Raw genomic sequence first — 27,022 nt, 5'->3', positions numbered from 1 at the left:
TCTTTCATTATTTTGAATATGTTATCTCATGCTCTCTGGCCTTAAAACCTTGTTGGAAAATCCATGTGGGCTTTCTTCACTTGTTTTCAATCATTTTTCTTCCAGTCTCATTTGCATGACTGAGTCTATTTTTGAAACTCAACTCTATCCAATTCTTCAGTTATTGTATTTTTCAACTGTTTCTGTTGTTGTTGGTTTTTTTTTTTTTTTTTTTTTTTTTTTTTTATGGTTTCTATGTCCTTGTCAAGCTTCTCATTTTGTCTATGGATTGTTTTCATGATTTTGTTTAGTTGTCTGTTTGTTTTTTCTTTTAGTTTACTAAACTTCCTTAAGAGGATTATTCTGAATTCTTTAGTTTGTGGATCTCTATTCCTTTAGGATCAGTTATTGTAACTTTATTAGGTTTTTTTTTTTTTTTTTTTTTGGTATGACATACTACCTGATTTTTCGTAATCCTTGATGCTTTGGTATCCATGCATTTGATTAATTTGGTTTCTGTCAAGACTTTACAGTTTTGTTTTGGCAGAAAGCATTCCTCAGCAGTCAGTTCAGTTTGAGTTCCTAGATATGTCCATTGGTAATGTCCTTCTGCTATTATGGTCATTTCTTGGGTGAGGCCACTGCCACTGTTTGAGCTCTGAGAATGGGGATGGAGGAGTTTGCCACTGGTTGGGAACAGTTGGATAGCACTGGTGGCTTGGTTCCCTACTTGTGAAGTTGTTATATGGTCTCCACAGTTGTCTGGATTATTTGGTCAGGCTTATTAGATAGTCATGACTGGGTACTATATTCAATAGTAGATGGGGTAATGAATTAGCTTCCCTGCCCTGGTAAGGCAAGAAGATGGACCCATGGCCTGTATAACTCACTGCTTGGGAACCTGAATCAGACCACAGTGTGCACTGAATTGCCTGACCAGGTGAGGTTATACAGATGGGTGAAGAAATGGGCTGTTCTCTCTGCTCATGTGCCACTGTACATAGGGCTGTTGAATGTCCTAGGTAACTTCCCATGTGCTCTGATTAGGTTCTGTGGTTATATAGGCTGAGGACTATATTCAGTGATAAGAAGAGCTATGAATTAGATTCCCTGCCTGGATGGAGCAGAGGAAGCTTTCCTCTAAAGCTAGGAAAGCTCTTTGTTTTCTTAATTTGACCTGTGCCCCAAGTTCCCTGACTGAACAGGGCCACTAGCTTTACTTTGCAAACTATTAGCTCTGGCTGCCTTTCTCTAGACTCTAGCACTGCTGGGCTGCACAGCTTCCAGGATTTGTTGCCAGCCTTTCTGGTCTTATGGGTCCAGAAAACACTTTCCACGGCACTTGGAGGCCATATCTTAGGTCTCTTGCCTGAGCAGGAAGGGGAGAGGCCACTCTGATCTCCTCTCAATTTCCCAAACAGGTTCTCCAGTTGAGAGGAGCAGGGAGCTACCATCAGCCCTGGCTATGAATTAATCCCCTAGCAACCCTTAATGACTGGCACTGACTCTCTGGGGGCGATTGCCTCTGCCTGCCTGCCTCTAAGCTGGAGTGCCACTGGACCACACAACTTCAAGAGGTTCTTGTTAGCTCTTCTGGTTAGATGGGACCATACATCACTCTCCATAGCGGTGGGGTTGTGGCTTTGCTTCTTACCTGGGCATGACAAAACAGCCTCTAGGACAAGAAAAACTCTTTGTTTGAGGATCCAAATCAGGCAGATCTGCACCCTACTGAATTCACTGGTCAGACTGTGCCCCCAACTTAGTTATGCCCATGAGCAAAGCCTTTGGTTGGGATTACCACTTGGGCACAGCAGGTGTCAACTTGATCTGTGAAGATCCATGTGCTGACTATTACAAACCCATCTCTCCTTCTCCACTACAACTAGATTCCCAATGGTTGAGTCCTGCCTGCTGACTCTCTGGCAATCTCATCATGGTGGAAGATCAGAGTAGGGGCTCTCATAAGGTGACCCTAATGCTGGAGTCTTACCTGAGTTTCCATTGGGGGAACTGGAGGCTCAAGGGGAGACCTTTCTACATGCTACTGCTCTCTCCTGCAGGAAAAAGCAATGCAGTCAATGTGTAGCTGCTTCTCTTACCCTTCTAACAGTGTGTCTTGGTCTCTGGTACAGGGGATGCTTCAGCCTCACTCCATGTTGTAGGATTATCTCAGTAGTGTCTTGTGCTTAAATAATTTTTTTCCCATCTTGGTGATATCACTCCTGTTTTGTGCATTTTAAACTATCACAATGGCACCCTAAAAGATTCCAAGTTCTGGAGGATGATTTTAGTGAGTCTGCCAGTTAATCCATTAATGTGCAAAAGATCTCTTATCTTTGAGCATCTTTCCTTAAACTTTGGTTACTGTATTTGTTAGTTTATTTGTCACAGAAAAACTTTCATTTAAAACTAAATCAGGCAGTTTTTGTTGTTTTTTTTTTCTCATTAAACTTTTATTTTAATGGGTCTCAAAATTCTGTGACAGATTTTTGGTCAAGTTGTTTCCATTAAAAAGTACTGATTTTAAAAACGAATAACTTAAAACTGCCACACACGCACATAAAAAAAAATGGTCCACAAAACATTCTCCTTTCCTTCTGAAGGTTTTACGATGCATTGTTATCATTAACCAGCCTTTTACTATTAAACTTAAATGGCCAATTGACAGAAACAGTTCTGAGACCATTCTTCCACCACTGATTAAGACTGGGCTGGCAGGTATTGGGGATAATATTCATTTAGCCTTCTGAGCTTTCTGGGCAGACTTGGTGACTTGGCCAGCTCCAGCGGCCTTCTTGTCCACTGCTTTGATGACACCCACAACAACCGTCTGTCTCATGTCACGAACAGCAAAACGGCCCAGAGGAGGTCAGTCAGAGAAGCTCTCAACACACATAGGTTTGCCAGGAACCATATCAACAATGGCAGCATCCCCAGATTTCAAGAACTTGGAACCATCTTCCAGAAAGACGATCTATCTTCTCCTTCAGCTCAGCAAACTTGCAAGCAATGTGAGCTGTGTGACAATCCAGCACAGGTGTATATCCAGCACTGATTTGGCCTGGACGGTTCAGGAAAATCACCTGAGCCACGAAGCCAGCTGCTTCCATTGGTGGGTCATTTTTGCTGTCACCAGCCACGTTGCCACGATGAACATCTTTGACAGATACATTCTTGACATTGAAACCCACATTGTCCCCAGGAAGAGCCTCACTCAAAGCTTCATGGTACATTTCAACAGACTTTACTTCAGTTGTAACATTGACCAGAGAAGGGGTGACCACCATGCCAGGCTTAAGTACACCAATCTCCACTCGCCCCACTGGGACAGTACCAATACCACCAATTTTGTAGACACCCTGGAGAGGCAGATGCAAGGGCTTATCAGTTGGACGAGTTGGCAGCAGAATGGAATCCAGAGCTCCAAGCAGTGTGGTTCCACTGGCTTTCACATCTTTATGGGGGACTTTCCATCCCTTGAACCAAGGCATGTTAGCACTTGGCTCCAGCATGTTGTCACCATTCTAACCAGAAATTGGCACAAATGCTACTGTGTTGGGGTTGTAGCCAATTTTCTTAATGTAGGTGCTGACTTCCTTAACGATTTCCTCATATCTCTTCTGGCTGCAGGGTGGCTCAGTGGAATCCATTTTGTTAACACCAACAATTAGTTGTTTTACACTCAGTGTGTAAGCCAGAAGGGCATGCTCGTGGGTCTGCTCATTCTTGGAGATACCTGCTTCAAATTCACCAACACCAGCAGCAACAATCAGGACAGCACAGTCAGCCTGAGATGTGTCTGTAATCATGTTTTTGATAAAGTCTCTGTGTCCTGGGGTATCAATGATGGTCACGTAATACTTGCTGGTCTTGAATTGCCACAGGGTGATATCAATGGTGATACCATGTTCACATTCAGCTTTCAGTTTATCCAAGACCGAGGCTGACTTGAAGGAGCCTTTTTCCATCTCAGCAGCCTCCTTCTCAAATTTTTCTATGGTTCTTTTGTCGATCCCACCACATTTGTAGATCAGATGGCCAGTAGTGGTAGACTTGCCCCAATCTATGTGTCCAATGATGACGATGTTGATATGAGTCTTTTCCTTTCCCATTTTGGTTTAGGTTTAGTGGTAGTTTTCATGACATCTGTGTTCTGGCGGCAAACCCTTTGCAAAAAGCTGTTGTTGGTTTTATTTAAAGGATTGTGTAAGTTGACAAATATTCTAGTTTTCAATAGGTAAAAATGATACCTCCAGGATTATATAGATATTGATTATTTCTCATTTTAACATTTATATTTTTTATGGTTAAAATTTAAATACCTAACAAAGTATCAAACTTTATTGCTTTTAATTTTTCCAAAGAACAGACTTCTTAAGGTTTTGGTCTTATTGATAATAACTCAAAGTTTTGAAATAACTTTCTGGATGATAATATAACTGACAAATTTGAAAGTTACATTAGTGGAATTTTTAATTCCTTTAATGATACATCTTTCATTTTAGAAATTTTAATTGTCTGTTCAGGTCATTTGCCCATTTTAAAATTTGCTAGTCTTTGAGTTACCTGTGGCACAGTTGATTAAGTGACTGTTGGTTTCTACTTGGGTCGTGATCTTGAGGTCATGAGATGCAGCCCAACATTGAGCACTGTGTTGGGCTCCCTGCTCAGTGTGGAGGTTGCTTGAGACCCTCTTCCTTCCTCATTCAAATAAATAAATCTTTAAAAAAAATTTAACCTTGCTGGTCTTTTTTATTGACTTAAAGAATTAAAAAAAATATGGATAGTTAATTCTTTGTATCTGTCTTGTAATTATTTTCTCTGTCAGCTCTGCCCATTCAATTATGTTTATGGGTGTCTTTTACATTAGAAAACTTAAAGATAGTCTAACCTATCTTTTCCTTTATGACTTATTTTTTTTTAAAGAAAGCCCTCTTTGTTCTATGAGTATAAAGAGATAATCTTCTATATTTTCTTCTACTTATTTTATAGTTTTTTCTTCATATTTAGTTATTTATTTCATCTACAATGTGTTTTATGCATGATTTGACATATATTTTTAAATAGGTATCCAGTTCTTCCAGCATCATTTTTTAAAACAAGTTTAGCCTTTTAGTTTGAAATGTGAGATTTGTTATATACCTAATTATTGTATATACTTGAATTCTTTCTATGGCTTACATTCTGAACATTGAATTTTATTTTATTCCTGCACTGTCTCTGGAGTATGTTTGATATATCACTAGCCATTTTACTGATTTACTAGTTCTAATTTTTCAGTTGATTCTTATCTTTGATAGGCAAATTTATTATTTATAAATTATTTGTAGTTTTCATTTCAAATATTTAAAACTTTGCTCTTTTTGGTTTTATTCATTGGTAATATAGTTAATATGGGCGTAATGTCATGAACATCTTTGCTTTTTTTCTGTATTTATTGAGGTGTTTGTTAAAGGTTGTTGATGAATATTCTTTGTAAAGTTGAAAGTCATTTCCTTTTGTGGTAATTGTGAATTACATGAATAAATTTTTCGGTGAATGTTCCCAGTTTTCTCGGATTAAAACTTTTTCAGGATGTATTATTCTTTTAAATTGGTTAGTATTACATTATTTCCATCAAAGTTTATAAATGAGATTTGAGTTAATTTTCATTTTAGTGTGGTTTTGTTGCATTTATTACAGACAAAATGAGTTTGAACACAGGTCTATGGAAGATAAGTGAAGTGTGTATTGGGGAATAATGTGTGTGTGTACATCTGTCTTTCTAGAGGAATGGATTTATGAACGAAAGTATAGTTTTCTTAGAAAATGAGGTTGGAGCGAAAGATTGGAACTTGTATTCCAGACACCCATGAACACATTTTAGAGTTTTTTCTTTGTTCTGTAGGGAAGCTATTAGAGTTGAAGTATAATAGAAGCATAATTTGATTTGTGCTTTGAAAATTGAAGATGAAAAAAAGTATTGCCTCAAGCAGAGAGATTGAATACGAATAATACAAAATAAGAACAATTGGATTTAGAGTCCCTGGATATCATGACATTTAAGAAAACAGTATAAGGAGAGTGTCATGGGCATGCGAATGAATGAAACAGCTATTAGGTCAGTAGGGGATTTTGCAAAGAAGCTTCACAAAACTTGTCTCATAGCATTGCAAAAAACAATAGCCAGACTGTTCAAGAAAAGAAGTGACTTCCAGGCAGATGTTGATTTAAATTTAGTGATAAAGATAATTTAAGTGCTTATTAGCAGGATTGTGTTTAAAGATACATTGATAATATACAGTTATAAGGTAGGGGAACGTAACTTGAATTTGTCTGTCAAATTTTATCACACAACAAGGAAGTGAATTTTTCCTCTATACAGATAATAGATGCATTTATGAATTATCACTAGAGAATGAGCCCAAGAATATAAGTCTATGGTCATCAGTTTAAGAGAAATAGTCCCTTAGTTCTTTCAAAGGTGGTTTGTTGGATTGTTCTATAAAAACCTTTTCTTTATGAAATGTAACACATGTATAGGAAAGTACAGAAAACATAAATGCATAGCTCTGTTCATTATCACAAAGTATAAACTTGTGTAACCATCTTTTGGAGAGGAAATAGAATATTGTCAGAACCTTAGAAGTTCTCCCTCAACCCAGTTATTACCCTGTCTCTGCCCCAAAAGGAACTACTATCCTAACTTTTATGGGAATCATCTCTTTGATTTTCTTTATAGAGTGTCATCTAATAATGCATCTCTAAACAAAAAAGTTAATTTTCACTTCTTTCAAATTTATGTAAATTGGATTATACATTATATATTATTTTGTATCTGGCTTCTTTCACTAAACATTATATTTTCAAGATTACTCCACATTGTTGAGTATAGTTGTAGACTGTTCATTACTATAGTAATCCATTTATGAATATATCACAATTTTTGTTTATTCTATAGTTAATGAACATAGTGCTGTTGTGATTCTTGTATATGTTGCTTGGATCTCATGTGCATGCATATCTGTTAAGTAGGAGTGACATTGGTCATGGAGAATGTATAATTTTGTTTGTAGTTGATAATACAATTTTCTAAGGGGGCTGAACCATGCTCCTGAAGGTACCATAAAAATGTTCCTGTTGGGGGGTAGTTCAGTTAGTTGATATCTGACTCTTATTCTGGGCTCAGGTCTCAATCTCAGGGTTGTAAGTTCAAGCGCCACATTGGGCTCTGCCCTAGCTGTGGAGCCTACTTAAAGAAAAAAAAAATTGTTCCTGTTGATGCACATGCTTACCAAATCAGTCATCTAAATTTTAGCCTGTGGACATTGTGCACTGATAGTTCATGTCATTTTAATTTTTGTTTTCCTTATTATAATGAAGATGTGCACCTGTTTACATTTTTACTGACTAGTCATATATCCTGTTTCCAAAAATATCTGTTCAACTCTCTTGCCTATTTTTCTATTGGGTTGTCTGTCTTTGTCTTTCTTCTGGTTGATTTCAAAAAGTTCCTTATATATTATCTTAAAAGCCCTTTCACTATATATTAAAAATATTTTTTCTCATCTTGTGGTTTGCCCTTTAGCTCCTTAGGTTTGTATTTTAATAAACAAATATTCTTAACTTTAATGTTAGTATGGACTCATTTGTCAATTTTTACCTTTATAATTAGTACTTTTTAATTAAAAATTTTTTTATTCATCTTTTAAATTTTTCCAGCATTATTGACATATAGTTGACATATTACATTGTGTAAGGTAAGGTCCTCAATGTGTTGATTTGATACATTTTATATTGCAAAATGATTACCACAATAACATTAGCTAATACCTTCATCTCATCTCACATAATCACCATTTCTTTTTTGTGGTGAGAACTTCTTAGATCTACTCTTTTAGTAACATTTAACTATATAATAATGCAGCATTATTAACTATAATCACCATGCTGTACATTACATGCACAGAATTTGTTAAAGGTCTTTTTCATTACCAAGATTTTCCTTCCTTGAGATCATGAAGTTATATTCCTATATTTGAAATGCTTTATTACTTTCCCTCCTTCTCTGAATCACTCCCTATATCTTTCACTCCTGCACACTGGAACTGCACAGATGTTTTTGACTCTGCTTTGTCTTCTGGGGAAATCAGGCAAACACAATGTACCTGTATCTGAGGATACAGATATATTTTTCTTTCTAGTCTGATTGTCTCTGTCTTTTAATTGATGCTTTAGGTCTTTACGCTTTTACTACTGATAAATTTAGATTTAAATCTAACAATTAGCACATTCTTTTCTCTTTTTTTTGTTGCCTGTTTTATGTTTAGTTTTCTTATTGCCCTTATTGGATTGTATTTTATAATATTTTAGTTTGGAAGATATACATTCTTTTATCAAAATTTGAGTGGTCATTTTAGAAATCACAATATGTATCCTTAACTTATCAAAGTCTAATGCTAGTTAGTAATTTTACCCTTGTCTTAGACAAAATAAAAATCATAAAACATTCCTTTGTCAGTCCACTGAAGTTTATGCTATTGCTACTATGTATTTTATTTCTCTCTCTGTATTTTAACCTACACAAGGCATTATTGTTTTAAACCATCATTATTGCCTTAGCTTGTATTCTTTCAAAAGTAGATCTAAGACAAGAATATGGTGGCCGATTGTCTATATGGGAGGTGATCCCAGAAACGATGGTAGGAAATAAGAAAACAAAGGAGAAATGTTAATGAAGGATGCATCAATGAGTGCATTAGTATGGTAGGCAAACATGCCTCAACACTGTTCTACAAAGAAACCATGTGGAACACATCTGATAATCATTACAGGAGTGATGAAGGTCCTGGGCCATTTAGCCACCAGTAGTCATCCTTTACTGACTGAGAGTTGCCCCTAAGGTGCTGACTTTCCCATACTTCCAGGTTGTAACTGCTTATAGCTAAGTGAGCTTCCAAGTTGGTAGAGAAAACCCTTAGGCTAAGAAGGAAGGAGAAATATGCAGTTGAGAAGGGAATCTATCATCATGCTGAAAACTCTTTTCCATTGCTGCTGCTGGGAAAATAGAGTGGAGAATCACTAGTGTCTCCTACAGAGCATCCATCATGTTACTTAGATGCATTCATGCCCCATGCTATTTTCCATTCTGTTATTAATGTTTCAGTTGTGGCGAGTGGCCACAATTCCATAAAAGCAAAATAAAGGTAATGAAGATAAAAAAGTCCCCACCAAAAATACTGGAGGAGAGGTGGGTGGGGGAATGGGTTTAAATAGGTAATGGGGATGAGCACAGGGTAATGTATGGAAGTGTTAAATTACTATATTGTACACCTGAAACTAATATAACACGGTATGTTCACTAAGTGGAATTAAAATAAAAACTTAAAAAAAGATCCCACCAAAACACTTTTAATGGAAGTGTTGGTGGAATTCACTGCCCTATGGCTGAAGCTGGTCCCAAGGTTATGGCCTCATGTGTTGCCTCTACCCCTGGCACCATTGCCACTCTGTTTTTGGACCCATTGTGCTAGCACTAGGGTGGGTAAGGATAAAAGCTGGCTTACCTCCACTGGATAAGTTAGCTTGTTCCCCAATGTCTTCAGTGTCTCCTCTGCTGTAGATGCTCTCTGTTGAGCATGAAGATGAGGCAAAGATCTGCACAGTTTTCCCCCACTTCCATAGGTCTGTGTATTGTCTCTTCCTAGACATCCTTGTCTTTAATCCTCTACATGTCTGCAAAGATCTATTTTTTCCTCTCTTTCTTGTAAGGGTTATACTGGTTATCTGAATGGGAACAGTTGTGGGAGCAAAATCTCTGCATCTTGACTCTGAGACTTGCAGTAATATCTGAAATTTCAAACAGGATGTGGTATAGCTTTTGATTTCCTATATTGGCTACTGGGGATAGTATCAGGGACTTTACTCGACCCTTTCCACTCTGATGGTGGTTACTCCAAAAGTCAGAGAAATAACATGAGGGTTCTGACAGTTGCAAAATATATCCATTCTGAGTATGACCTCAGAAACTGGGAAAATACCAGAAGTGGATCCATATATTCTTTGAACCAATTATTCTCAGGATAGTAGAAGGGTCGTTATGGTATTTTGTGTCCTCTACAGTCAGTGTCAGCTCTAATTCTGTATCCAATAGTTTTCAAAAGATCTGGTATCTCATTTTCTCCAATGCAGTTACTCTGAAAAATGGCTGTTTATTCCTTTAGAGTATAATGTTAATACCAGTATATTCTTGTTTTGGCACTGTGGGGCCATTTCTCAAGGGGATCTGGCCTTTTAGTTCACTGGCTCTGTTTCTGAGAATTGGTTCAGATCCTGTGTAAGGATCATGATTTTCCAAGAAGATAAGTTGTCATTGGTCTTTGCTCACCAGCTCTTGATCTCTTATGTTTATATAGATTGAGGATTACTACTATCATTGGCTGCCCTCTATCTTACCTTCAGGAACAGGATGGTTTACTGCCATAGATTCCCCACAGTCAAGGATCCCTGATGGTTACTCTGATCTTGCTGTGTATTAACAGAATTACATCTATGTTGCTTCTAATTATTGAGTGCTGAAACATGGTCTTTGCTATTCTGAGATTATATCATTCATATTGACATTACAGAGTCCCATGGAAGTCCCATGATCCCATGCAAGCACATTTTACTATCACTCTTGGCCCACAGAAAACAACCTCCCTGAGTGTCTCAATGATGCTTCTTCTGTAGCATTGAGATGCACCACTCATATCTTCCACTGTGGGGCTCCAGCTGCTGCCCTTCTGGATTCAATACAACATTGGCAACAGGATTCTGATACTTTCAGCTTGTTCCCAGCCAATGACTGAACGTGGTTAGGGTACTAAGGAAGGATCATTCTGGCAAGATGTGGAACTCTTCCAATGGGCAACTTGCCTAGTACTATACTGTAGTCCAGGACTCTTCCAGCCTATTACTTCTTTCTTCTCTCTATTCTTTATTAGGTGTCAGTTCTGCATCATGGTTACAAGGCCCTGCTTGCTTTCTTCTGCTTCCTTTCCCAATATATGACCTGCATATTATGTTAGTTATCTTTTGCTGCACATCAAGTGATCCCCAAACTTAGCATCTTTCAACATGCATTTATTTGCTCACAGTTACCATGGGACCAGAATATGGGCATGGCTTGGACAGGTCCTTTGCTTCAGGGTCTCTCACATGGCTGCAATCAGGTGTTAGCTGGAGCTTGGGTCTTTTCTGAAGTCTGCTTGCAGAAAGACCAGCAGGATCTAGCTTCTGTGAACTATTCAACTGAGGGCCTCAATTCCTTGCTGACTGTTGGCTGGAGGCCTGCCTTAGTCCTCTGCCTCATGAGTCTTTCCACTATGATGACTCATTTAATCAGAGAGGAGAGAGTCCTTAACAAGATGGAAATCACAACATTTTATAGCTTGATCAAGGAGATTATATCCCATCTATATTATAGATTATATTCCATATAGATTATATATCCCATAATCTATTGATTAAAAGTAAGGCACTTGGCCAGCCCACGTAAAGGTGACTCAGAGCATGAACACCAGGAAGTGCAGATCACTGGTGGCCATCTGAAGGGCTGCTTACTATACATGCCTTTTTTTGTTTTTGTCTTAATATTTTTTCTTTCCAATTTTTATTTAAATTTTAGTTAACATATAGTGTAATAGCATTACACTTTTTTTCCTTCTGCAAACAAGATGGTATGTTTCACATCAATTGCTCAGACAAGTGCATCAGAGCAATTCCTGTTATTGAGAGCAGACTTCAAGGTTGGTACATTTGAATCTGGGGTTAAAAGACTGTATAAAAGTGAAAATATACGAGGTACTTCATTTGTCTTAGCAAAGTACAATGCCATGCAACTAGCAAGAAATTGTTTGATTCTCCACCAGATTAATAGAGAATTGTCTTTATTTGGGAGAAAGTCCAGTGTAACAGGAGGCAGGTAGAAACCACAGACGTATTATTTTAGATTTTATGAACAGGAAAACCAAAACATATGGTACCAGAATCATTTCTTTTCTCTTAACAAATATGTGAGTAATAGTTAGAGGCTAACTTTATGCTCCAGCACCCAGACCAATCATCTCTTCTTTTTATTATAATGCATCTATTTTAGATCTCAGAATGACCTGAGGGAACTCAACAAGTTGGCCAAGTTTCAGAGAAAAGTGGCCAATGTATTGAAAGAGCAAAGGCTCTATAGAAAGGTAAGAGCTAAATAAGAAAATCTAGGTATAATTCCAAGGATAGTGCGATTTTTTTTTTTTAGCTTTGTCTGACATTAGGAAAGAATGAAAAACTGAAATTGGGGAAAGATAAATTCAGACTGACTATACAACCCAAGACAGGGGTTGAGGATTATTAAAGGAAATAGTGAAAGTTCATTATATGAGACAATGAAAACCTAGACCAGCTGCAATGTTCCAGAATGTACCCAAAGTAATCCTATCTGGGCTCCAGGGAGTAGCCTGACCTGGGTAGCAATTTCCAGCTTTAACTTAGAATCTCTATTATTGCATTAGTTTTGTGGGTTGGCTCCAGGCATAAAATAGTTTTCAATGGTGACTATTATTTCCTGTAGTTGGATCCATATTTCTGTGGGCTGCCTTGCGTTCAGGGCTGCTAAAATCTTCTACCTGCTTCATGGCTCTGGGGAATCTAATAGAAATTTTCACGCTGCAGTATGGACAGCTTGCAAAATAAGAAGCTTGCAATGGGATACGTGGTGTTCATGCCAAGGATATTCATCACTCATTGTTACCTGTGGGTTTAGACTGATCCAGGAATGTCCTTTTTCAGAAACTTCCATATGACCGAAAAAACCTCAGATAGGATACAGCCATTCTTATGAAGTTAAAGATTTAGTGCTAGAGTGATAGAGAAAGGGCTCATGAGTTTGAGTGAAAGTTTTGGTTAGCAGTGTATATAAATGATAGAAGAGAGGTGGGACTACTTTGCTTTCATGAGGATTTATGCAGCCAGTTCATTACTATTATGCAAAAATTCCCCTTTGTTTTCATGAAGTTTGAATTCAAACCTCAATTCCTTAAAGCTCTATTTTGCTCTACTTCATAGTAGATCAACTGCAAAGAACAGGTTACAGGTATGTTAGCTACTGGTGGCTTTAGCCGTTGAGCCAGACAGTCACCTTGGGCTAGAGATGATTTGTCTATTTACCTCAGTGTTGCCATACAATTATCATTGTGTAAACAAACTTACAATGCTGCATCCATTTTGAGAAGCAGTGCTCTTTCCTTTGAGTAATACTTTTAGTTTCCTTTGATGGCCTGAAATATGCAAGGAGAAGTCAAGGGTCATATATGCTGTGCTTTACTTCATTGGATATTTTCCAAATCTGCTTTCTTCCATCAAAGACTTCCCCTTGCACCTACCCATGCATGACAACATATATATCCTTTTCTGAGTTCCGAATATTTCTAATTATAATAAGTTTCTGATTTGACTTGATTTCGAAAGCTCTGCTTTAGCCAAAATAACTTGTGTACTTGTTTGTTTAGTATATAGTTGGGACATAAAGTGCTGGGCAGGAAATTTTGAGATCTAGCGAGACTTTTTTCCATTGAATAAATCACCTGACCTCTCTGTATAAAAATCTCTGATGTCTTTTCAAGCATGATGAATCTGTGGAAATGCTCAATGTAGTCATGCTACCATCTGGATATTACTATTACTGTGATTCATTATATAACATGGCAATGTAAATATAAAATAACTCTTTTTGTTGAAGACAATGTAAGTATCCATATATTCAACACTCGAGTAGATATTTCATCGTAGGCACTGTGCTTGTGCTGGGTATATAAAAGTGACTAATTCATAGCTCATGCCCCTAAGAAGTTCATCTTCTAGTGGTGACAGATCATAAGCAGAAAGTCATGTTCCATATGGAGAGGCTGATGATAGAGATAAGTCTACGCTCAAGCTGCCTTGCCAAGGCAGGGGTGCATACAATCACCCAGAGATGCCTTCGGTTTGACAAGGGAGTATAAGGAAGACACAAAAGTCTGCAGGCTGCTTATCCTCATACTTAGCTGGTTCTTTTTTTTTTTTTTTAATTTTTTTAAGTTTTTTTTTTTAATTTTTATTTATTTATGATAGTCAGAGAGAGAGAGAGAGAGAGAGGCAGAGACACAGGCAGAGGGAGAAGCAGGCTCCATGCACCGGGGGCCCGACGTGGGATTCGATCCCGGGTCTCCAGGATCGCGCCCTGGGCCAAAGGCAGGCTCTAAACCGCTGCACCACCCAGGGATCCCACTTAGCTGGTTCTGTATGCACATCCTTCTGCCATTGTAGCTAAACCTCTGCCTTTACCCCGTTGATTGTGATGGACCTAATCATACAACATCTTGGTGTCATCCTTCATCATGTAGTTAGGAAAGATTCCTTTCTGCGTGTGAAAGGTAGTTTTGGGTTTCAGTTTTATACATGAAAGTGCACATTGACAAAACACTGGTATGTGAAGATCATGGGTCATTGATTGCCTGTACTTGCATCTGTCATTTGGCTTAGAGGATGCTGATACAGTTATTTTTAACTTTTCAATTATTTAAGACAAATGTAGTAATTCAGGAGAGAATGACTGCTACCTGGAATCAATGCTGTAGAAATAGGAAAGTCTTCATGTTTTGCAAGAAAAGAGAAAAGTATTTTTTTAAGAATTTTTATATAGGAAGATTCTTTGAATAATAAAAACAATTTGAATCAGTGTATATATTTTTAAAATACAGCTTTGCTGGGTCACCTGGGTGGCTCAGTTCAATTGGCTAAGTGTCTGACTCTTGATTTTGGGTCAGGTCATGATCCCAGAGTCATGAGATCCACACCCCCTGCCCATGTGTTGGGCTCTGTGCTAGGTGTGGAGCCTACTAAAGTATCTCTCTCTCCCTCTCCCTCTGCCTCTCCCCCGCCCCTCTCTCCCACTTAAAAAAAATAAATAAAATACAGCTTTGTTATTTCCAAGTAATTATAGTATCCAGCTCTGCCAGGAAACTATTAAGAGTAATCAAGGATTTTAAGTCCTATTGTCCCTGGGTTGGACTCTGACATTTCCCACTTGCTGTTTGAGCTTGCTCAGTTGGTTTAAACTCTTAACCTCTTTCTCCCTCAGTTTTTCACCTATGAGAATGCAGATTTGTAATAGGGCATATCTAACAGAGGATTACATGAAACATATGCACAAGGCACTTTAACAATACGTGCATAGCTTTGGAGAGCATTCACATTAGCCTTGACATTTCACCTCTGGGAAGCCCTTTCCTCAATGTATTTTCCCATCTAGCATCTCATTTGATCTGATTTTATCACAAATGTTGTTGGGTGGCTTTTGCTAATGAAGGCCCAAACAGGTTAAGTCCAAGGAGATGTAGCCGATTGTAGCCGATTAAGTGCAAATTCAGTGTCCCTCCTCTAACACTCCAACAATCTCAAAATAAAAGGAGGAAAAATGATGGCTTGCTGATTCTTGTAGGTCTGGCCAAAGTTTTGCTTTTTTTGTCAAGCCTTAGTCTAGAGAGATTTTTGTCATTTTTCAGAGCTGTCATTTACCATTGGCTGGTTTGTGAGCTCCTTGAGGTCAGGATGTGGGCAGGTTCTATTTTTTTAAAGATTTTATTTATTCACAAGACACACACACACACAGAGGCAGAGACATAAGCAGAGGGAGAAGCAGGTTCCTTGCGGGAAGCCCCATACGAGACTTGATCCCAGGACCCCGGGATCATGACCTGAGCTGAAGGCAAATGCTCAACCACTAAAGCCACACAGGTGCCCCGTGGGTAGGTTCTATAACGTCTTCTGTCCTTTCCAGTGCTCAGTCAGGGTTCACTCCCAGTTGCTCTGACTCCCAACGCCTGTGATCGTAAGCACAGTTGAGCCTGTGATTGGTATATAACAGAATAATTAGATTAAAGTGAAAGTTGTGTCGCAATTTTCTTATGCAAGAGTATCCAGAACAAAGGAAGTGGAAAGATGACTTTCAGCAGGAAAGGAAATTCTCCAACTTGGCTTCTGCACAGACAGGAGCCCTTTCAGCTCCATTCCATGAATATCTAACAGAAACACTTGTACAGTGGACTCTCCTCAGCAAGGAGCACCCCTAGTGCCTCAGGACTCTGAGTTCTGAGCAGTCACAGTTCCTCCTGTTCTCAGAGCCCCCTTGAATCTAGGTCCCCACCATGTTTCTGTGCGCATTTAACATCCAACTGAGGCAACCTGCAGCCTTGCTAAGATCATGATGTTTATGTTTATTTTTATTTATTTACTTTGCCAATTATCTTACAAGGTAACAATGATTATTTCTGTTATTCTTTTATTCACAGACTTGCACAGAATTTGAATGATGGGTTGCAACTTGATTTTCCCCATAAGCCTATTATTTTTAGTGAGCATTTTGCAGGATGCAGGGTGTGCCAGGAAAGCATCCAGGTGCTACAGAAGCAAAGCCTGCAAAATTGCTCTCAGTTTTCAATGCAATCCATCTCCCTTAGCTGCAACCAGTGGGGCCAGGTATACTTTGAAATTTGTACATATATTTCTAGGATTTAGAAGGCAGTAGGGACATGGACTGTATATCATCTATACCATGTATGGCCAACACAGCATAATCAAAGACATGGTATGTGAAAACTGCAAATATTTGCCTGTGAGTTTAGTTACATTTGGAGTTATTAAGTGCACTTTTGGCTTTCAAAGATTTTTGGACTTTGGAATAGATTGCCTAAGCAGCTCTCAGGGCCACTTCTCTGCTGCTCTGCTTCCACTGTCACACAATGCCCTGTGAAGCCTGGCCCCACAGAGAGGCAGCCTCTTGGGAAGCAGAGAATGAGCTGGGAATGAACTGCTCGCCTCCTGCATCCTACCAGGTGTGTCTGGGTAATTCAGCCACACTTTTCCATCACAGGTTTATCTGTGTCTGGGAAAGGAGAAATGAGGACACTGAATTTGACTTTTTTTTTGCCCTTTCTGTCTTATTGGCTCATTTTCCCCACTCTACATGTACCCAGGAGAGACCTCTCTTATGTCATACTGTCTTTGGGTACTATCTTCCGACTTTTGTAAAAATCTCTTAAGATCTGAGCATGTTTATGCTGTACAGGATACAAGCTGTTTGAATAAGACAAATGAATTTAAGACTTAAAATTGACTTCTGTCTTTGTCTGTTTGGGCTGCTATAACCAAATACCATAGACAGGGTAGCTTGTAAACAACATTTCTCATAGTTCTGGAGGCGGGAAGTTCAAGATCAAAGTGCTAGTGGATTTGGTGTCTACTGCCTCATAGTTGGGCACCTTCTCACTACAATATAGGTAGAAGAGGCTAGAGAACCTGTGGGATCCCTCTTTTAAGGGCATTAATTCTGTTCATGAGGGCCCTGTGCTCATGACCTAATCACCTCCCAAAGGCCCCAACTCAAAACAACATCATTTTGAGGGTTAGGATCACAGCAGAAGATTTTTTTTTTTTTTCAAAGAAGCAGGCACAAACATTCAGTCAGTAACAACTTCTTTCCTTGAAGCTGGGTTCCACTTTCCCCAAGAAGGAGAAATTGTCCAGAATGAAAGTACTTTAGTTTAATATTCAAAAATATTTTGTTCATTTTATCAACATGATAGTGTTTAAGAAGTGAATCATGTGATTGTATGTTATATATATACACATATGTGTGTGTGTCCTGGGTATGTATACATACACAAACATATTTATACCCTGACATAGAACATTTCTAGATTATATAAAAGTTCATGGCAGAGTGGAGCCTTATATCACCATCTTTTAGCATGAGAGGCTTTTTACCTATTTACCATTTAAAAATTTTTATAGGCATCATCCCAGGTGTAGAAGTATTCTCATTGCAAGAGTAGTCAATTGCAAGTATTGTCAATAGCAATGAGATGGTGTTTTCTATCTATAATTATCTGGGCCTTGTATTCCCTTTGTTCTATTATCCAATGCATTCTAGAGGTAATGTATTTTTGAAGTAAAGGGATTAGCTGAGATATCTCATCCTTACTCAGTACTGCAAAAATCAGTACTGGTTACATGCACACACACACACACACACACACACACATGCTCACAAATAGCCAAACTAAAAAACTAAAAGTGAGCCTCTCAGATACTTTTGGGGAAGGCTGGTCATTGGTTAGTTGATCTTAGAGATGAAACATTGATCTAGGTTTTGGAGATAGAGAGAGGAAGGTGTTGAGAGGGTTGTAATACTGAAATAGTAAGGTTCAAGTAACAGAGAACTTTCACGAACAAATCCTTTCAGTCACTGTGAACTGTTTGTGTAAGGAGGAAGCCATGTCTACTCATCATTAGCATGATCGCCTCAGTACACATTATCTGTGAATGGTCTGCTGAACTCACTGCCAACATTTTCAAGATAAAATATGTGACCCGCCAACCACAGGGAGAAGAACTATTTCCCCACATTTTCTCCTCTAGCCATAATAATATTACAGGGATCAGAGATTTTGAGCCCTGCTTCCTGTTAATATGAAGGGAGGATATAATGAGTCCTGACAAATAAACCCACGTGTTTTTTTTTTTTTAAACCCACGTGTTTTAAATATAGTATGTTGGAACCTTGAAATAGGGACATCCTAATGCTATTTCATTTTTTAAAGAATGAACAGCAAGAAACTGAAAAAGGAGGATACTTAAATTTATTCATTTGCCACTGAGCTAGAGGGTTTTTATATTCTTGCTTCAAAACATGGTGGGAACTCTTTATTTGGACTCTTTGCTTCAAAGCAAACCAGGATAAAGTAGGTTCATCTCTTCCTATTTGAAAAGGATTATTTAGTGAAGCCCCATTAGAGTCTCATCACAAACTGTGTTCAAGAAAAAATGGTACCAAAGCATGGTTATCAGGGTTAGCATTCTACAATTTTTCTCATATTTGGTAGAGGTTGTTCCTTTCAATACATTTTAAGCATGCATTGGTATGAGTTTACATGTGAACTACTCTAACTCTGCCCATATACTAAGTCTCTGAATCTGCACTTTCCTTATGTCCTTTATTTTTGCCAGTTCTTTCTTCTTTTCCCTCTCACTTCATTCCTATAGCTTCACTGACTTCAAGATCATGAGTACATGAAGAAGGATGAAATGGCAAGAGGACAAACTGCATTCTGTGTACCTAAATGGTTTTTTTTTTTTTGTCTGGCACAGGGCATGGGGCTTAAGAGAGCAGGACTGTGAATGCAGTGAGCCTGTGTTTACCTTGTAGCACCACCACTCAACAACTGTGTGAACCTGTGTGAACTGTGTGAAGTTACTTAACTTCTCTGTGCTTCCATTCTTGTGAAAAGTCAGGATAATAGTGCTGACATGGCAGGTTTGTTCATTTTTTTTTTTCAAAGGGTGGTGGTGCTGTGAAGATTAAATGAGTTAATCCATTTAAAACACTTAAAATGGTGCCCTAAACAAAGGGCACCTAAATACAAAAATTACTACTTCTTCTAAGTTTTAACTTCTCCATTTGCACTCATGTTCTTTTCATTTTTGTTACAATTGCATTTTTGTCCCATTCTTTTTCCTGTGTTTTGGCTTTATAACAGGGCCTGGCAGGTGATAAAGAGTGATTGACAGGGTTCCAGGTCTAGGGAAGAGAAGGGTAAGACTGGCTAGTCTCCCACCCCCCTGCCTTCTGAGGGGAGCACACAACAGCAGTGAACAAGGAAAATTCAGAGAGTGCCAAGTACCCAGATGGAAATAAAACAGTGATAGGGTAGAGATGCATGAAGGTGGAGAGCATGGGGTTGCTTCATATGGAATGGTTAGAGAAGCAGTCTCTGAGGAGATGACATTTGAATAGCAATCTCCATGTTCAGAAGGAGTCAGCCATGCAAAATATCGGTAGAAGAACATTGTAGGAAAGGAACCAAGGATTAGCAAGTTAAAAGAGTCCCAAGGCACAGACTGGCCTGGACTTTTCAAGGAAGATGAAGTATAGCATGTCTGGAGAATAAAGAGCAATGGAGGTGTGATCTTAGGCCAGCTAAAGAGAGAGTTGGGTTAGAATAAGATCATGTGAGCTTGCAAATAGGGCAAAGGCTTTTGGTGGAGAGCAGGGTTTCTCAGCGATAGCACTATTAACATTTGAGCCGGATAATTTTTTGTTGTGGGGCACAGTCCTGTGCATGTTTAGCAGTATTCCTGGGCTCTGCCCAGCAGAGGCCAATAGTACTCACCTCAGCTGTGACAATTCAAATGTCTCCAGACTTTGTCAAATGTCCCTGGAAAAAGGGACAAAATTGTCTGTGGTTGAGAACCACTGATTAGAGTATTTTCAACAGGGAATGATAAGATCTGATTTGCATTTTTAAAATATAATTTTGTCAGTTTGTAGAGAATGGGGTGTTGACAGTAATAAGCTGAAATAAGCAGACTGATTCTAGGAAAGAGAGGACTGTGTTTGGAGTTGTGTGGTATAAGCAGAGATGTATAATTCATATTAGTAGCTAGCATTTCTTGTAATAAGATGATTTGAATAAAAGCTTTGTAAAGATTTGCAAATTATAAAGCAACAGCATTATGGTTGGCACATAGTAGGCACTCAGTAAATGTATGTTGAATGAATAAATGAATGAATGAATGCATTATGGTTGTCCCAATGTAATCATTGCTACCATGACCAGTTACAGGACATAAAGTCCATAGTCAATGTAGTGGTGGGTTTGGTTTCATTTTTCTTAATGAGCTGGTAGGTAAGATTATTTTGTTTGTTGCAGATTGATTCTGTCAGTAGGGCAGGGTCCTCAATTACATACTGAATCATTGAAGAGAAGTCCTAAAACCAATAAACTCTCTTTTTTTCTTCTTTCCACTGTAGATGATTATGCCTCATTGTAAACTCGACTACAGAAAAACATGTATATAAGGTATTTGACCTATTGTCAGGGGAAGCAGCCATTGTTTCCAGCAATGGATAAAAGCCATTTTTGCATTTTGCATTCAAAAAATGCACTAGGAGTGCACCTGGGTAGCTCAGCCAGTTAAGTGCCCAACTCTTGATTTCAGTGGAGGTCATGATCTCAGGGTTGTGAGATTGAGCCCTGTGTCAGGCTCTATGCTCAGCGCAGAATCTGCTAGAGATTCTTGCTGTGCCTCTCCCTCTGCCCCTTCCCCTGCTCTCTCTCATTAAGTACATAATTAAAAATCTTTTTTAAAAAAGATTTTATTTATTTATTCATGAAAGACACAGAGGGAGAGGCAGAGACACAGGCAGAGGGAGAAGCAGGCTCCCTGCAGGTATCCTGATGCAGGACTTGATCCCAGGACCCTGGGATCATGCCATGAGCTGAAGGCAGATGCTCAACTGCTGAGCCACCCAGGCATCCCAAGTCCCAAAATCTTTTAGCCTGAGTTGATAGAATGGGCTCAGTCAGATCTGTATTGAATTTTTTAAATCTCTTTTTTTATTTGGAATGATTCTTAATGTTGCCTATTATGTAATATCCATCTACCCATTAAAGAAGCAAAAGTGTACAAGAGTGTTGGAGGACATGGCACCACAGTGATGGAAGGATGGCAAAAGGATTGGAGGCTTTGGTTGGAATATTTCTCTGGAGGATGCAAAGCTGTGCTGGAAAGCTCATAACGATAGATTTTCCTATGATGTGTCTTTACTTTCTCCTGCCAACCAGATTGGAAATACTACAAATAAAAGTATTTCTTCTGGTATTTTCACATATCTTATATTAGTTCCAGGAAAAACAATATACATGAAATATATAACTATAAAAGTCTCCATCTGAAAAGTGATCAATCTTTAGGGATGTTTGATTCATTTTAAGATTTAGGTAAAAGCCAATGTCTTTCAATTCTTCTATTAATTCTAAATTACACTTGGCTTCAGGTGGTTGTCATTGGTTTGCCAAAAGATTTCCATAGGAAGGGTCTCCTCCTAGTTCATGACATCTAGGTACTTTGGTGAGTTCAACAAACCTTGCATAAAGTGCTCTTTTGAAGATTTTTTAAAGGGGTTGGTTCTTCTTAGGGATTTGAAGGGCAAAAAGCTGTGGGAAAGGAAGTAAAAACATGAAAAGTGATCAAACTCCTTAAAATCAAGTTTGAAAACTTGAATGTGATTTCCAGGAAACACTGAGAAAGAGTAGTGCTCTTTATCAGTGACTGGAGGGCAGTCTGGAGGAAGATGACAAAAGTCTTTTTCAATTATTTGGTAATGCTCAGTGGACTGAATAGCTATTAAAATAATGTAGCTCCATATTTTTTATCATCTAAAAATTACAGAGAGATCATCCCTTACATATCTACTTTACCTCAGGTTTAAATAGGGCAATAAAATATCATTGAATCAAGGACTATGAATCCCCATAGTACTAGAAAGAAAATAAATTTTACTCTTAATTCTCCTAGTTTGGAAAATAAGTAGAAGCACTAGCAATAAGTCATCTGCATTTTCTACCTCTTTCTCACATATGTATTAGGATGAACATACAAACAAGGAAATATTGAATGTACCAGATTGAAGCAATCCTAAATAAGACGTCTTAGTATTTGAGTTTCTGTTCCAAGCCAAAGGAATGTTTTGTAATGTTTATAGGTCTTTCTTTTCTTTTTCTTTCTTTTTTTTTTTTTTTTGCAATTGTTTGTATTTCTTCACTGACAGGAACATATACTCCTTTGTTCATGCTGGGGCCCAGGTTTCCTTATCAAGATTCTGTTTCCAGTTTAAGAAAATATATATTTATATCGACAAATTCCCACCAATTGATAGCTTTGGAACATAAAATGTGGTGTTTGCCCTATTTGCGTGAAGGCCATTTGTTCTTTCTGTAGGTTTGTGCTCTTTATCATAGTTGGTCAGTGAAAAGCTCATACGTGAGTTCATCATTAGGGAAGACACTTTGAGTGGGGATGGGCTGGTGGAATGGAGGAGAGTATTGAGATGGCCTCAGGGAACAGGTGCTAAATCCTCTCTGGGACTGGGGAGTCCATGTGAGGGAGGGTTGGCAAGAACAATGTAAATGGGGAAGTGAGTCATGCCCACCACAGGGAAAAGAAAGTCAAACAATTTAACTAGTTTTTTAATAAGTTAATTTCTGGGGCATGAGTGATAAAGATCAAATATTATATTTTTAGTAAAAATATGTGACCAATGGTAAAATATGGGGATGAATTTAAGAGACTGGTTATTTTTGAACAATTATTTTCGCTATGCATCCAAAATAGATCTTGTTCTAGGGATATCATTTATATGGCTCCTTTGTCATTAATTGTATCACAAAGTCTCTGGGGAATGTGAGACTCCCTTGCTCCCTACATCCTTTCTTCCTGCTAGCTACTCCCCTTCGCATGTAAGACTTCCTCAGAGAACCCTGCCCTGTCTCCTCACCACTTCCTTCCCAACCCAACTAGGTTTGGTTCTCCCTGTATATGTTCTCACAAGTCCCTGAACTTTTCTTTACATTCTTTCAGTTTTAAATACTGATTTTGTGATTATTTATTAATGCCTGTCTTCCCTAATAGACCATAGGATTTATCAGAACTAGAAACAGCTTTCATCATATTCACCACAAATATCCCCATTTATTGGCTCAATCCTTGACACATATGGCCCTAAAATTTTCTTCATGTAAATAAATAACACACTCCTTACTCCACCACATTTAAAACCATCCAAACAGATATTTTACCAAAATACATATTCTTTATCTCTGGCTAAAGCAAAGATCAAAATCTTTATTTGACCCTGAGCTATGTTATATTCTGTTCCTCATGATTTTCCTCCCATCCTAATTCATTTTGGAATTAAAAACCAAAGCTCTGTGATCTAGAAGGTAATATTGTTTTTTTGAAATTGAGGACAGCTGTATGTTACAAGAATTCAGTTCATTCACAGTGTTGCTGAAATGTACATAGTATTATATTTTTCTTACCCCTTTGTAAGCCTCTGGAAGAATAATATACACCTGTCAGTTAAACAAATATGATCAAAAATTTTTATTTCACAACTAGTCATATACTGAGTTTAGGTTAAAAATTCACTATTTCATACAACTTTATTAAGACAGGGACTGACTGTGGACCATGGATGGGAGGTGAATTCAAATCAAGTTCCAATAAAAAGGTATCTTGACCACTAGGCAGAGAGTCTATGTTAAAATCAATAAGTCTTAATTAAAAGTTAACCTGGATTTGGATTTACTATAAAATATGCAAACTGAGGAAAGAAAGAAAATCCTCCATTTTGGGATTCAGGGATAGAGAGGAGGATGTGTGTACATATTTTTAATAGTCTTTTATACTGACACTCTGGACTCATTTTTTCCCCTCCTTAAAAAAAAAAACAACATAGAATTATTCTATGACCTAGGATTGACTTTCTATAACTGTGTGTTTTACTGATAAGTTATAAATAGTTTATGATGATTTTAAATTAAAACCAGAAGTTAAATTTGGAACATGGAAGAGATAAATAAGTTAACTCTCAAAAATGTTATGTCTTAAACCATCATATCATATATCAAATAAAAAACTCTCTAGGGACTCTCTCTGGCTGTGATCAGAGTTATTCTTAGCAGAGCCCTTGTCTGTTCTGGTAGTTGGAATCTATGAGCTTTTGCTTTCATAATTTTACAGTCACTGATGCTGTTTATATTGAAATGCCCATTCTGTCTCTTACATTAATAATTATTAATGATATGATAATTAAAAGTGGAAGTTTAACTTTCAGTGCATTTGGAGATATTTCAATAGAACCAGTTTAAAGTTCTATTTAAACAGTTTAAAGCACAGGTGATTATATATCAGGAATAACTCTAATGACCACAGAGGATAAATAATTACCTGTAAAGGATTGGCAGTATGATTAAATGTGGGGATAACTAAGTGTGCTAATGATTGATGGGTGAACAAGGCTTTGACAAGGAGGGATTTATAAATCATGACCCATGAGTTTAAAATGTCACTTCCTCTGTATCTTTCAGAGACATGGTGACACAGAAGAAATAGCATAACTGATCTTCCTTAATCTCAATTGCCACAGCTATAAAATGGGCGGGGGTTTACAATAGTCTGTTTTGTAGAGTGAGTATTAAAAGATGCAATGTAGCAAGTGAGTGAAATAGTTGGTGTAGTAGGTGCTCAATAAATAATTTATATTATTTAGGAGGCAGTGAATTGAATGATTCAATGTCCTCACTTTGTTACCTACTAGCTTTGTGATAAGATCATCAGTTTCTTAAGGTTTTTGTCATGTGTGGAATAGGGAAAATGATGCTGAAATTGCAGGCCAGTTTGAGGAGTGAAAGAAGTTCATGAATGTAGCATTCCTAGTATATGACCTGGCATGTAGTCCGCTGAAAATAATGGCAGCTTTAATTACAATTGTTTAACATACTAATGAACAATAACATCACTCAGTCTTGATATGCCTCAAGTTTTTTATCTCCAGAATTAAATTTCCTCAGGGCAAAAGTGCTGTTTGTGTCTGGTGGCAATACTATAAAGAAAACCCCAGCCATTAGCACTAACTGTAGTCAAAGAAGCAAAGACTTTGGAAATGAGAAATACTGCCCAGTGGGGATTTGGCTTTTGTGTTTTACAGAGAGAATCCTGAATAGGGATAATAAGTATTATTCTCTTCAAAGAAATATTATTTTGCTTTTTGTTTTTAAAGTGCTTTGAGGAAGAGACACCAGACTGTAAGTCCTGAATATCTAGCAATGTATCCTTTTTTTTTTTTTTTAAAGCTCTTACTATTTCAGTCATTCCTGTCTTTTCTGTCACATAGTCCTTGTTTTCAGGAAATTGCTTTAGTCTTCATTTAATTCACATACATGCTGGACTAGGCGTGAATTATGCCTATGGTAACCACAGAGGTGGTGGGTGTTAGCTAATTACCATCTTAATTTTTAGTGACCAGTTTTCAAACATATAAAACAACACAGTAGAGAATGTAGGAAGCATCAAACAAGTCAGCTAACTAGACCCAAACCCCTACACAAACCTAAGCAAATACTTTCAAAACTACCTGGAAAGTTATCAGGAGTCCTCAAAGTAAACATTGCACGAAGAGAAATGCTCTTCTGTCCATGTCTTTATGTTTTTATAGTCATTTGTATCTATGTAGTAGGCTAATTCATGCCCTGATGCCTCTAAGGAGAAATCTATCTATGCATACTCTTATTTCCCTCGCTATAACTCTTCAAACATAACCAAATAGAAACATAAGATAACCAATCAATAGGTAATATTCTTAATTATAAAGTTGTTAGTCTGGTCTAAGGCATACATTTACAACTTGCCCATATGACACACCAAAGGAAAAACAAAACAAAATATTGGAAGTGGAATGGAGCAAGTAGCAAAAATAACTGGAGAGATAATTTTTACTTTTTCAGATATTCTGATGTCAATGATTATCCTGAACTTTGGATGGGTAACGAATGTAATTTCCCTTTTAGGTGAGAGAATCAGATTCCTTTGGGAACTATGAACTCTTTTTGGGATCGAGATCATTTTTAACAACCTATACCTATGGCAGTGGGACAAGTTGGTTTTTTTAAACTGAGATTGTACAAAGCAGAGAATTTCCACAATCTGTTCTGGTGTTACCATCACTGTTAATGTGGGGATGAAAGGCATGTGAAGGGACTACAAGGAGAGGCTTTGTTTTCATTTCCCTATTTTAGGTAGGTAAAAAAAAATGTCACACATCAGCAACTTCATTTGGTCTGCCTGGTAGTGTGTGAACTAGTGGTACTACATTTTGTTTTATTCCTAAGAGGCTCTCTTGAATGAAAACCTGACATGCTGAAAGGGAAATTATGAAGGTCATTTTCTCAGTCAATTGACAGAACATTTAATCACTGTGTTTACTGGTCTGTTATTTTAACTGTGAGGATCTTGAAAACAGAAATTGGTTTATCTTTCAGGTCTCAGTTCAGTTCAAATTTAACTTTTATAGAGAAGGGTTCTCAGAGTCTACCTCCATCTATATTTTCTCTCAAAGTAATGCTTATCATAATTTATTCATTATATCAAA

At 37.8% G+C, this 27,022-nt stretch overlaps 1 long non-coding RNA gene and 1 pseudogene across 1 annotated transcript in view; one reads left to right on the top strand and one right to left on the bottom strand.

Moving 5' to 3' along the window:
* The window catches only part of LOC112671613 (uncharacterized), a 105,325-nt gene that overhangs the window by 8,910 nt on the left and 69,393 nt on the right, over positions 1 to 27,022 (top strand). The gene's annotated exons all lie outside the window — the stretch shown is intronic.
* Positions 2,349 to 4,127, bottom strand: LOC112671611 (elongation factor 1-alpha 1-like; annotated as a pseudogene).

This window comes from Canis lupus, chromosome 32 (assembly GCF_003254725.2).
Source record: "Canis lupus dingo isolate Sandy chromosome 32, ASM325472v2, whole genome shotgun sequence".
In the NCBI taxonomy this organism is placed as follows: domain Eukaryota; kingdom Metazoa; phylum Chordata; class Mammalia; order Carnivora; family Canidae; genus Canis; species Canis lupus.
The sequence above is the reverse complement of the archived record's forward strand: the minus strand, read 5'-3'. Positions and strand labels throughout refer to the sequence as shown.